General features: G+C 34.9%; 1 pseudogene; it reads right to left on the bottom strand.

The window, feature by feature from the left end:
* Positions 1 to 28: 28 nt before the first annotated feature.
* Positions 29 to 3,533, bottom strand: LOC125865590 (transcription termination factor MTERF4, chloroplastic-like; annotated as a pseudogene).
* Between the last annotated feature and the right edge of the window lie 11,218 nt (positions 3,534 to 14,751).

The following is a 14,751-nucleotide window of genomic DNA, read 5'->3' as shown; positions in this document are numbered from 1 at the left end:
TAACATGGCATGCTCATCAAGTGAAACCATAGAGAATTCACAATGTCAACCATGAGAAGGCCATTCAAACCTTACCTATACCCGCTGAATTCTGACCATTCATGCCGCCTTCAATCAAGTCTTTTACCCTGCTATAATGTCAATTCAGAAGATGTTTCATTATACAGTGGGCATATGAACCCTTAAGGAAGAAAACAAGGAAGTACAGCAGAAATAAAGCACAGATGACAGTTCCAAACTGCTAAATCTCACCTAAAACTTGCTATGATCAAACCAGTGACCTAATGAATTGCCAGCTACTACAGGGGAGGTAGAAGGAGAACAGCAGAACTAAAGAGTCATTCTGAGCGTACAAGACTTAGGCTTCCAAGTTAATTGGGGTTATGAAAAAAACATGGATTATACATGCATAATACCATTGGTAGAAAATACTGCTGATTGCTCCAATGTGTTAAAACTTGGAGACTTGGATAACAAGATATCTTGTGAAAAACCAAAAGCTGTACGCTGATGATATTAGTTGAAATGAAATCACAGGCTTGCGGATACAAAGAAAAATATTGGAACTTTATATTTGATCAATCTTCCCTTAACCGACATGGCTGCAGCAGGTGTATTGCTTCAAAAAATTATGGCCTGTAAGATAACATGCACAGCTTAGAGAAGGAACTTCTCCCTGCACAGTTTTCATGTTCATGGTTAAAAACTCACCTAACCTCCATTGTAAAGAATAGAAAGGACTAGCAGACCTGCAAAGCCATCAGATCTGTTGGCGTATGTAACATTAATAGAAAATATGCGACCAATAATAAATTTAGTAGATAATAAAGACAAAAATAGGTAGTGAATAATTCAACTTTTGGCATGCTCAATTCTATTTCACCAACTTTCAATACTTCGCATGTGAATGATTTCACTTAGAAGAAGGGTTCTATTAGGACATGGAGCACAAAACATCAAAAGAGGACTGCACAGCATAGCTCAACTTGCTTGTAACTTTTATGCTGTAGATCTATCAACCATGAGCAATGCAAGATACTGAAGAATTTCTGTCCTTCTAGAGGTTTCTGGCGATAACCGAGAAATTCTAGGAGATTACTGGTGCATGGTTCAAAATCAGTGGATAATGAGCTCACCCCTCTATCCTTCTCCACTTAAATACCATACTTTTGTTTCGGCAGTGTTTGAACCCGTGATGTGTGCCTAACCCACACGTCATGTGCTGGGCTCTTATCACTAGACCAGACCCTGAGGGTAGCGCTTCATTTCCTAATTATCACTAGGCTTGGGCCCTACACGGTCCACTAAAGTAAAGAGGAATTACTTCTTCTTATTGAAAAGTCTAATACAGAGTGAGCTGCAAGTTATCATTGTAGAAATGGCATATCATCAAAAGATGAAGCTATAAGAATGGCAGAAAACATGATCTGCAAAGTACAATTTACACGTAACTGCTCGAAGTAATTAGAATTGCTCTCGCCAGGATGGTAGACCCCAAGCTAAGGTACTTTCTATCGATTTGAAGATGTCTAAAGTAGAGCATGACATAAAATTACCACGAGATATTTTGCCTTCAAATGACGGACGGTACCCTGTTGGAGCTACATAATTTCTCAATTCAGGAATCCAATAGCTAGGATGCTAACAAGCATCACAAATCACAAACTATGATCCTTTAACGGCTTCAAACATGAAACAGAGACTAAAGAGTATAGTCGACGTACTAGCTTTGAAAGATGGTAATTCTATATATGGGACAGAAACAATCACAAAAATTTAGAAGAGTATATTGTTGAAGATGAAAATCTAAAATGTATAAAATATAAGAGAAGCTTCCTTGCATGGAGCTAGAAAATATCACAATTCAGGTTTAAAATCTAGGATACTAAGCAAAAACCATACTAAAAGATATCATAATCGAAGAATACAACTAATACTAAAAGATATTATAATTTAAGCCAAATTCACTTACAAAGTTCCTACAAAGTGACAGTGCGTCTATAAAGTGTTTCATCATCACTCTCCTCCTCTTCTGATGCAATATCACTGCATGACATCTCTAACTTCCCACCCATACAAAATGACGGACCAGAACTTTCAGGCTCTATATATTAAAATCTTTGGTCGCTGCAGTTGAGAAACCAAGCCAAAGAACAATTGATTTCCTTGTTGCGCAACCTCTCATACCTTGGTTTGATTCTGGATTCCAAGCTATAAGTGAAGTAGTCTGGGAAGTCCACAAGTTCTTCCATTGACCTGCCCATATCGCTCTTAAAAAAGTAATAGCCACTTTTCATGAGGCCCTTATGTAAAGCAACTAACTGAGGACATTTTATGATCATCTTAGCCACATCTTCAACTGAAAAACCCCGCTCAAGAAGGAACTCGATAGGTTTCGATATCACATGCTGGTGGAGGCTAAGAATTTGTGGCATCCTCTCAATTACACGAGCAAACCCATCAGGATCGATCTTGAGCTTCAAGTTTAAGATATACTGTTGTGATGACAGCTTAGCCTTCAAAGGCAAGCCAATAATTTGTGGATACTGTGCAATAACCGAAGGCAAAGCTTCCCTACTAATTCCAAAACTGAGTAAGCAGTTTACATTAAGTTTCACTGTCTCTTCAAGATCATATCCAAGTATATACGCCCGTCTCTCAAGCATCCTTGCTAAAATTTTCTTTGGCAGACCCAACGAAACCAAATAGTCTACAAATGGTTTAATCATTGTCCCAACTCTCATTCCTAAGAAATATGGATATTGTGTTACCATTGGCCCTATATCCCTTGGATTAACCCCAATACTAACCAAATAGGCCACTGAAGTACTCATTGTTCCCTCAAGCTTAAACCCTAACAAATCAGGATATTTCATTAAAACATAGGCAATATCATGTTTCTCAACATCAAGTCCTCGTAAAAATTTGACAACTGGAACAAGCTCCACTACAACACTAGCATGGAGACACTGTGGGTAAAGTTTAATAAATTCACCAAGTCTTGACCTTTCAATCCCAATTCTTTCTAAGTAGGTTAAAATAGGTATCACATTTTTCGTCAGACTATAACCAAGCATCAAGGGATACTGATTAATATCATCAATTGTTAGGCCAAGTTTGTGAAGAAATTCAACACGTTGACGCATGATTTCAACAGTGGATGGCAATTCTAGGTTTTGTAGTTCATCGGGTACTATCCCTATACTCTTTAAATAGTCAGAAATTATGACGAGAGACACCAGTTTTTCCTTTCGCCCTTGAACTATTCCCCATGTCACTGAAGGCATTTCATACTCAGGGAATTTTTTTGTGGAGAAGGGTCTTTGTCTCTGCTTTATAGTATATATTTTTTGAGGATTTGGGTAGGTTTCAAGCAATGATTCCAACAGTATTATTCTGGTGACACTATGAAGTGCTACTTTTCTGAACATTTCAGGGAATCCAAAAAATTTATAGAAAGATGCGCAAGGTGATTAAAGCTTTACCTTTGCTCCAGAAACAAGGAAGCTCCCTTCCATGGGCTTCAATAATAAAAAATCCTTTATAATCTCAATCAAACTCTCTATACAAACAAACCTCTTCTTCTTTAAAATCATTTTAAAGTCATTAGTTTATGTGATGCACTCGTGCAAAGAAGGTATTTATGCCTCTAAGACGGTGTATGTCAAGACCAAGAATGCGGTACCGCATCTAGGTTGAGACCAATAAAAGTTCAACAGTTAAAAATACGAGCAAACAATGACATGTAGACTCAATTTATCCAATATAGTTTAAAATAAGTATAAGTCAATAAAAATAACTGTGATAGAACCACGAGACTCGAGAAATGCCTAATATCTTCTCCTCGATCAACAAAATTTCCTACCCAAATTTCTAGTTCGTAGACAAAAATATAAAATCATTCCTTTTGATTAAGGATTTTTTCAAAAAAATTTACTTGAAACACCATAACTCAATTTCAAGTGGCGACTCTGAAAAAATAAAGTAATCCCTAATCAATATTATCACTAGAATTGAAAAAATATTTTTCGTCGTCAAAAAAGGGGCGTGACACATAAGAAATTATCTTTTCAACCGATTGAGTCAAACTACAAGCAAATTGATTCTAAAGATTAGGGACATGTAAGTGGGGTCGATGTTGAAAATTCGGTTGTACTCCACCAAACCTTTCTTAATTTCATTGCCAACCCTTCATGTCTCTTCATAAATCGACATTGGGATAAATTTTGATATCTTTCCAAATCGTGCATTGTCAAACATCTTAAACTACAAGTAGCCTGGATTTTTATTTAACCTGATATATACATGAAACTCAATATCTGAATTCGGTCATGATTCTTTAAAAATTTTGCCAACACCACCACTTTCTAAGAAATAAATTAGTGGCCAGAAAAATTTAAATTCGTCAATTTTATTTGCTCAAAATCTCTTTCATCGACTCAAGCCAATGAAAGGTCCACAACTTGAAATAATTATTTTATAGAATAAAAAAATATTCTCAAATCAATTTTAAGGCAATTTTAATAATTTTTTCAATAAAATATATACTTCTATATACTTATAATAAATAAATTTATATAATTTTACTTTTTGAATACTTGAAAAGTAGATTGTCAGAAAATAGTATTAAATCAAGTACGCGTTGTTTTCTCAAAATCAATTAAGTTACAATTTAGTGGTATAATTAGTCTTTTATATCAAAATAATTATTTTTTACATGTCAAAATTAAAAAGCTCAATAAATTAATTAAGTATATAAATTATCTCATTCACCATGCAAGAAATCCCAAATATATTTAACATTTTTTGTTAAAAAACATTCAAAGGAAATGGTCCCTCCAAACCTTTGTTTATTGGACCCAAATATTCAACATTTTAATTAATCAATTGGCCCAACAATTGATCTCTATTACACTTGCCTCACCCGTTTTCTCTCTTTTAGAAATTCTCACTAGCCTCATGCTCTACTCTCTCTCTCTTCATAACAGATGCACTTCATTTGTTTCTCTAAAAACAGGCACGCCTCACTCAATTCTTCCTCAATAGAAACGATGAGACCAAGAGATGAAGAACCCTAGATCACCTCTCAATACGGTGCAACACCTCAAATCTCTCCTTCCTCAAATTCATACAATTCATGCAAGGCACAAGCTTTGTACCAAAGAAACTTCCAGAAGACAAAGACAATTGTATTATCCCCAATATTCTCGAGTTTCTTTTCAATTTTTCATTCAATTTTCAGATAAGATCATACAATTTCCATATATAATCCTTATCCCCAAAGGGTTTTCATCTCATATAAATACCCCTCTCTTTTTGTCTCTCTCTATCTCTCTCTATTCTAGACACGATTGGGAGTTAGACTTTTAACTAAGAGAACCGTATTCTTACTAAAATTTAATCTGTGAAGGTTTGAATCTAAGATTTCTAACCCTCTTTCTACCCTTTGTTCATTTTGTGGAGGTGGAAGTTCGTTGGCTTCAATGTCGTCCCAACAAGCTTCTCTATTAGTATATTTTTTCCCCTTTTCTTCATTTTTTCTCACATTCAAGCTTTGTTTATTGTTTAACATTGACTTTCTAGTTCTAAAATAGTCTCATTTTAGTTTTGGCTCGAATATTCTTTTTAAAATATTATTGTGAACTTTTTCATAGCCATCATTTAAGTTAGTTTAATTTTCCTTACTCTAGTATGATATTATGCTCATAATATACCTCAATCAATATTTGGTTCAGGTGTCCTCTGCCTAGTGTAGGTTGGTTACTATTTGAGTATGGTTTATTTTTGTCTAGTTCAGCTTCATCATGCCTCTGATAATCCATTTTAGATTGCGTCTCTGTTTAGCTTAGACCAACTCCTGGGTGCTTGGTTTAAATTTTTCTGACTGCAAGTGTGTTACTTAGACCCTCCTTGCCTCATTTTCTTTTGAATTTATTGCTAAGTAATTTATTTTAACAATGCGGTGGGCATATCCTACTTGGTCTGGCTTGAAACTCATTCTTTATGTAATGCTTAACTAAGGCTAGATATAATTCATAAGCAATGATTTGAATGTGGCCTTTTTGTAATTGAGTTTGAAGCTTATTATTGGTAAAATTTAGAGGTTCAACCCTTATGTTGATCTTGATAGTTTAAATTACATGTTTCCTTCTCACAGTTTATGTGTAGGCATGGTTCATTTGTCTTTTTGGGAATGTCTTCGTTTGTGTATTCTTAACATCTCCTGATTATGTACATCTTAGTATGCACCTTATTTAACAATATTTAAGACTAAAATGTTCATAATTTAGCATGACATCTTCTCCATCTTTGTTTTCTCTAAGAACTTCTAAAGAGTTTTGTAAAAAGAATTGTTGCCTATTTAGCTCTTCACTTGCTTTCTCTATTTTGTTCTATGACATGCCTTTTGGGTTGATTTACCTTGATTTTGTTTGGGGTGCTTTGATCCTTTTTTAAGCCTCTTGTTTATGTATAGTTACTCAGGACTTCTATTTCCTTTCTCTAATTGTTTTGTTGATCATTCAATATGAATACATGGGCATGCTTACCTTTAGATTTTGTTGTGCTCTATTAATATCACTACCATGCGAGTCTAGCATTTAATGGTTGTTTTAATAAGGTATATAATATATGGTCAATGTTATTTTTTAAGTTTTATCACGAGCCTTAAAAACCTACTTTTTCTATATTGTAGCATGTTAGACAAATTCATGAGACTAATTACCTGGATTATTTTAGTTGAGCACATTTGATTTTGCGTAGAATTTCTCCCTTTGGGTGTAATAAAGTTTCAGTCTTTAAGAGGTCACTGTAACACCTCGGAATTAAGAAGACTAGAAAAGGGAGTCAAGTGGGAGGTCACTAGCCCTCCACTGAGCCATGGCAACCTTCATGGAACCTTCCACGAGCTGTGAAGGGCACCACGGCTCGTCGTGGTGCTTGTGGTGCCTTCCAGAAGTTGGCCAAGAGGGACTCCTCTCCCACGAGCCCTTAGACGGCTCGTGGTGGTGGCTGTGAAGGGGAGGCAGAATTCCCCTAGCCACTGGTCCAGGGTCACTAGAGCCCAGACGACTCATGGACCTTGAGACAGCTCGTATGGGCTTTCCATCTGGAGGTTCGCGTAACTTGTAAGTCAGGGTCAGTTGGGTCTTTTTCTAATTATTTTATCTTGATACTATGTCATCTTGCCCTTACTTAAAACCCTTAGATAAGTGATTTTAACCCTAAAATAAACCCATTAAGATCATTCTCTCAAATTTACAAAAGAAGATCAAGTTTCTTCCTCTCAAATATTTCTCTCTCTAGAAAGCTTGAAGAAGAAGGGTTCAATTTAGGGTTTCAAGCCAAGTATCCAATTCCTACATTGAATATAAGCAATTGACATTGAGGTATGATAGTTTTCATCCATGGATTCCTTCCATTCATGGAGTTCTCAAATCCCTCGATTTCAAAGTTAGAAATCCCCAATTGAGTTAGGGTTTTTCTTTTATGTTGTTCTCTTGATTATTGATTTAAATGATTGAATTATGATCTCTTATGCATGAATTGATTAAATTCTATGGTTTTATGAAGATTCCCCATGAACACATGTAATTCCCATGTTTTCCAAGTTATGATGATATGATGTGGTTTTTGAATTATGAAAGAAGAGATTATGAAGTTAAACATGTTCCACTACAAGAAAAACTGTTAATTAAGACCAATATTTTGGGACGAGTTAATAATCTAGTCTCAAAATGTACATGTATTAGGACGAGATTATATTCTTGTCCCTAATTTTATATGTTATTGTGAAGGTACAAAATGTAGTCCCTAAAGAAAGTTCTAACTGGTCCCAAAATGTAAATATAGTGGTGAGAAGCGGGAAAAAATGCATTTTCAATTTATCACAAAAACTCATCAGGCGCCAAAAATTTACCTAAATTATTAAAATTCTTTAAAACAAAACTCATCACAATACAGAACAATTAATTAATTCACTTCATATTTTTCAATATAGAAAAGCCCTAAATTGACTTCATCACAATCTCTGTAGCAGATCTTCAAATCGCAATTCTCTAGAAAAAACATTGTGCTAATACTTTCAGTTTTCTTCAGCACTTTCTCAAAATAGAGAAAGCACAGGTTGTAGGTAATGAAGTTCTACCCTCTTCTGCGTGTTGATTTCCATCTAAATTCATAGGTATGCCTCTTCTTCAGCGTTGAATTTTCTTCCTTTCTTAATTCCCTGTCGTGTTTGTTTTGTTCAAATTGCTCTTTATATTCTTCTTCATTATCTAGTCGTTTTCTATATTCAGATGCAAACATCTAGTTGAATCAATTTCCATAGAAGGTACAAGTTAGTATTTTAAGAAACTATAAGTTATATACTATATAAAGAATATATGCTCTTACACCTTGAAAAAATCCCATTGAAACACCCCTGTATATGGAATATGTCTCAATTAATGGATCAAATATGTGAGCTAGTGTAAGGAATGAAAACTATGTGTACTCCGTGGTTCCCTGAATTTAACACGAATTGATCAAGATTGAGATCACACTTAGATTTTATTGCACCAATGAGAATAAGGTAGAAAGTATATAGATCAACTGGAGATTTGTTATATGATTAAGCCAAACAAGAGGGATAACTAAAAATAACCTCTTTATCTGTTTTAGGGAGAAGTTCATCCATTGACTGAACTTCTCCAATGGAAGCACCATTAGTCAGAATGACACATTTTTTTTCTCCTGTAGTTCTGCTAGTGTACATAATCGAGCAAATATCACTCATCTTTTTATGATAAAGTTCATGGTCCAAACTTCCCTATATATATGACACAATGCTTAAGTGAAGGGAGCAATAACTAGTTAGCGAAATGCAGTTCTTAGCATTTTACATCTGCATTCATTAACATTTGTTCAAACTCTTCCCATGAGAAGCAAGCTACTTCATTTTCCTCGGCTTCACTTTTTTGAGTGCAGAAGATGTTTCCATTGATGACAACGGCTTGAGTTTCTTAGAGAAAGCCTCATAATATTTGTTTTAATCCTCTGTGTTCTCTGTAATTTCAATGAATAGAGTAACACGATTCTTCTCCAAAGTCTTGCGAATAACCTTCATGATCATTTTCTACTGCAACATATCTCTGGAGATGTTAAAAGGATGTTCTTCTGAATCCACAATGCCCTTCACAAAGCTCAAATATTAAGGCATCAACTACTGAAATTAACCTTTTACAATAATCGGACGGTTGGAACAAATAACAATATGTTTTGGGACACTTGGAATAAATAATTCTTGATTGTAATATGAGTTCATTGGGGGTATAATCATGGCGTGATATTTCGCAACAAAAACTGGATCACATGTGGGTAGTTATTGAGGTAACAAATGTAGTGTATTTAATGACTGGGTATTTGGCCCTTTTATCGTGGTTCTTAACTGCCATCAAATGTCTACAACAACAGATCGAATAGCTTCCAATAGTGTAGAAAATGCAGCGTAGAGAATCAATGGTTAAGTCTCAAAATTATTTCTCTGTATCATTGGGAAATGTTCTTTCAATTCCTAATGTTTAGTTTTGTGCCTTTCATTTATTTTGAACTGTTAATTGACATGTTTTTCTTTGATGTAATGGGCGAGAAAGCTGGCAGCCCACAAAATTTGAAGACTATTTTCATTCAGACTTGTATGAAAAGTAACAAGCTTGTTAAACCTGAAGTAATTGTAAAACATGTGTGTTTGATAAATTGAATGAGTAAATTGCTTTAAATATTATGGGCTCTAATTGAATATGTCCTTTTATATACGTTGTAGGCTCAGATCAAAGAAATAGTGAAAGCCGAGCCATCTCTATCGAGCTTAGAGATAGTAGAAAAATGTTATGGACCTCAAAATCGTAGCCCTGTATTTTACTTTGGTGGTGAAGTAAAGGCTAGAGACGTGAAATGGGGAACTTCTTCAAAGTCACATATCTTGCATACGACATCACCCGTTTAAGCTGAATAACCACTGTCTTGTTTTGTTAACCAAGTAAGTAACAATTTTTAATTAATTTTGTTGATTTGTGTATAGTCACTTTAGAAGTTGCTCGAATTCAATCGTGTATAGTCACTGCTGCACATACTCTTCTTGCTCTATTATAAATACACTTCTCTGCATAGCTGCCAGACATGCTGTTGTTGTTGCTTTGTTTGTAATTTTAGAAGAACTAGTTGCTTAACAGAGGAACAACTAATTAACTGCTGCACATTTCACTGCTGCACATTTTTTTTCTCTGTTTTCAAACACTTCTGCATAACTATCAGGCATGCTGTTGTTTCTTGCACTTGCAATAACAAACATCAACTTCTTAATCGAGGAACCATAAGTTCACTAGACTTCTTGCCACTGCTGCACATCTTCTTCTTGCTTTATTTTCACATACTTCTCTGCACTGTTGCGTGAAACTAAACTTCGTTTGTTCTTTTATTTTCCTACTTCAAATAGTTGATAAGTAAATGAATACGACTCCCACTTGATGAGTGCTAGCTAGCATATGTTTTCTTCTGCTTGTAGATCATTTCAGTTGGAATTTGTATACACGTAAACCTTGTAGGCTCTTCTAAGCATCAGATCCCAATGTACTCGTCTATCACGTGTCCTACATATCTACTCGCTATAACAATTTCCCTCACTATATATTTTTTATATGTTGTATAAAATGATCATTAATGTGTTATCTCCAATCATCTGTGACCCCAAAAATTGACCAAAATCAATTTTGCCGACATCCAGTTTGTGTAGCACCGTGGCTAAAGTCTTATCACTCCAGGATGTTTCTCTACAGTTTATGATAGTGAGAATTGGTGTTTCTCAACCAAAGAGTTGTTGATTATCAGTATGCTTTTTAGAATTCTTTTACCATAATTGAACTAGATACTATGGCGATAAGTTAAATATCACAAGACCTATACTAGAACATTCAGAACATAGTACCCAATAACAACTACATCTACTTCAAACTATCTGAACATAGAAAGCCTAACACACATGGAGCTGATTTATTGAGGCTTTTGTAAGTTTGGGTACAACATAAGGAGCGAAGCACATAAGTACCACCAGAACAGATATCAACTTAAGCAGACTGTTACGCGATTACAACCCTCCATAAAGATTATTCTTTGTGTTAATTCATCATAGTTTCTTAGTTGTTCGTAGTATTCTCAATTCTTTCAACCCAAGTCCTCTGAATATTCTCAAGTCTATAAAATCCATCATATTGAACTTCTCTAATAATTTTTTTTGTGCTATTGCAGCTTGTTGAGGTTTCTGTAGAATTGATGAATTCTACACTTCTTTTGTGGTGAGCACTTTAACTAATCTAGTGTAACTTCATAGATATTATTATATACCAATAGGTATTTATGATCTTTGAAAAATTTTGTTCTTACAGATTTTTGAAGATTGAAGTTACAAGTCAAGATGAAAGTTTAGAAGATGCACAAGCTCAGTATTATTTTGCTAAGAACGTTATGTAAAACTTGATAACATAGTCTAGCTCGGGATGCTAATTGATTAAGTATTTTTTGTTGAGCAAATATTGAAAGTATATTTATCATCATCTTGTATTGAATTTTTTATTAGTAGAATTTTATATTTAGTGATGAAATTTATCAATTTTATGATATGAAGTTGATGTACAGTTCGCGGTAAATTAGAGGACTCAGTAGTTGCTTGTCTCTAAATATTAATATAGGATGAGGTAGTTGCTCTTCTCTAAAGGTTAATCTAGGACAAGGCAATTTCTCGTCTCTAAAGATTAATCTAGGACAAGGAATTTGCTTGTCGCGATTGAGTAATTTAGGACCACGTACTTACTCTTCACAAAAAAGGTTTAATGGTCACAAATAGCTATTTTTCAAATATAAAAATTGCCTATTTGGGACGGGATTCACGGTCTCTAAATGTACATTAGCGACTATATTAGTTGCCATCTCTAATGACATTTAACGACCAGATATAGACACCCGTCGCAACTAATCTTTAGCGAAGAAGCCTGTTAGGACGAGTGGCGACCAGCATTTTGCCGTCGTAATAGGCCATTTGCGACCAGATTTGGACATTTAAGGACGAGATTTCCCTTCCTTATAGGCAGTTTTTCTTGTAGTGTTCTTATGGTATTTATGTAAATGTTTTAAGGATGCTTTGAGAGTAAAGTATAAATGATGATGTTTTTGTTGTTGAGTTGTTGAAAGGATTTCTCATATACACATGAAAGCATGATTGTGAAAGGTTTTCTCACATAGTAAGAGTTCTTAAGGTTGAAAGGTCTTCTCACCTAAAATGAACCAATGATTAATGAGTTATGCTAATGTTGAGGCAAGATGCGATTACCCAAGCTCTCCATTGAACGACAAGAGATTATTAACCATGTCATATGATGTAAGGACTAGAGGTGATTACCCATGTTCCTTTAAGAGCTAAGATGAATAGAATTAGGAACTATTCCATGGAAGTTAAGCTTAGTACCGAGTGGACAAGTGGCAATTACCCAAGTCTCTAAAACTATTTGCCAACATAGGATATGTCTAGATATAAATTAGCTAGTGGATCCACAATCGCTAGAAGTTCATGGTCCTTACCTTGGCAAGTAGGACAAATTTTTTCGGTGTGGAAGACACCGAATTCCATGTTGATAGCTCACATGGTCTTATTGTCGGTTAAGGCTACTTCCCACAAGCAAGTTATGATGAACTAAGGTTACTTCAAGAAGTATCTCTCATATGTTTTAAGATGATGTTCACTTGCATTGATCATGTTTTATGACTTATGTTTACTAACTCACAAGATTCATGTTTTAGCTTGATCATTGCATGCTCATGAAAATGTCCTATTTTAGCATGATTTAAATATTTTTATGCATGACTATCATACTTGGTACATATTGTGTACAAATGCATACTCTTGCCTATATTTCCCCAAATGTATGGTCCGACTGTCAGGGTTCTCAGTTTCATGGCTAGAGGTTGATTTGAGAGATTCCAAGCTTGGGTGAGTCCTCATGCTTCGTGGACAAACTTTCATTGTTTTCAGTTTTCTTTCTTACCTTCAGTTTTGGACATGATGCATGGCTAGACCCAATTTCATTCTTATGTACTAGATGTCTAATGAGACGATGTTTAGATTTCCACATATCTTTATAAAACTTTGATATCTTGAAATGGTCTTTTTAATCTTGTTATTCTACTATCATATATTATGAAAACTAAGTGGCTTGTATGGGGTCTCTCGGGATCTTGTACGTCATGTTACGCCTAGGAGCTACCTTGGGTCATGACAGTCACAAAGTCCCCCTATTCAAGTTCGAGTGTTTTTAATGATCTCTTGTTTCATGTCTCTCTTTCAAATATGTTCTAAATGCTATAGTCAACCAAGATTATCATGTTTTTGGATCACAATTAACGAATTCTTGCATTTGATGGGACAACTTTCATTTTCACCATGATAGTGATCCTTAGACATAAGAATTACTATCCTTATTAGAATAATTGGAAGATAAATCTATGTCTAATTATCTTTGGAAAAGTTATTTAAAATTTATATTAACTTATTGTTCATATTTTACACAAATTGTTACGAAGATTCTCTCAAACTGACCTATTCCGTTTATTCCTATGTGATCCTCCCCGGTGACCCCACTCTTAGACTCAACACCCTTAGATTTCTTAGTTGGACCTAGGATTAACTATCCATCTTCTTTGAGTTAATCTCCGCCAAGGCTATGAAAGAAAAGGTAATATCCTAGGCCTAAATCCTAAAACCACAAAAAATTGGAGCTTAAATGGGCAAAGACCCAAATTAGTTTATCCAGGTTATCACGATCCTATTTCTCAGGTCATGATGACATCTAATATATACCACCAACAGGTAAGCTTAATCCATAGCTCAGAATTGTAGGCAACAAACTATCAAGCAAAAGATAACAATAAGAAGCATGAAGCTAAAAATAATGAGAAGAAAGAGACTTCAACATAAATATACATGAAACCATCCCCAAGACCTAACATCAGTCAGTACGAGCATTTAATCATAATAGGAGTACAAAGTTGATAAAAATACAAATATAAGTACAGACTGTCTCTGAGTGCAACATAAAGACTAGTCTTGGCCAAAATAGATGAATATCGGAAACATCAAATGTTAGGAGCCTCAGAATGTTCCGCACGAGATCCAAATCAATGGTGAGAATTTGTACTATGATCTACAGAGTGTAGAAGTGTGGTATGAGTACCAACAAACAATACTCAATAGGCATCGGTTTATTGAGCTCCAAACACAAGGCACGTATAAACAATGGGTAAGTAAGGAAAGTATAGTACAAACATCTAAGCAGGAGATATAATATGATAGAATAAGAAATAAGAATGAAGAAATAAGATACATAGGGTAAAGAAACTGAGTCAAAGGACATACCTAGAGGTACAAGTCCAACAACCTATTCACGATGGAGTTATACTATGGAAGTCACTAACCAAGCCAGGGAGAACCAACACCAAGTAAATCTAAGCCACAACCTAACAACTATCAACACAATCATCTGAATACATGAGTATAGTAAAAATATAACCTAATTGGACCTCTACCATAACCCAACCAGGCCCCATAAAATTGGAGGGTGAAAATAGAAGACAATTATAGTAGTGATAGGCAATGCATATGAATGCAGGAAATGTAGTAAAATTAGTTGAACCATCAATAACCAAGTATATACACATCCCTTTCCA

This window comes from Solanum stenotomum, chromosome 5 (assembly GCF_019186545.1).
Source record: "Solanum stenotomum isolate F172 chromosome 5, ASM1918654v1, whole genome shotgun sequence".
In the NCBI taxonomy this organism is placed as follows: Eukaryota; Viridiplantae; Streptophyta; class Magnoliopsida; order Solanales; family Solanaceae; genus Solanum; species Solanum stenotomum.
This window is presented reverse-complemented; position numbering and strand designations above follow the sequence as displayed.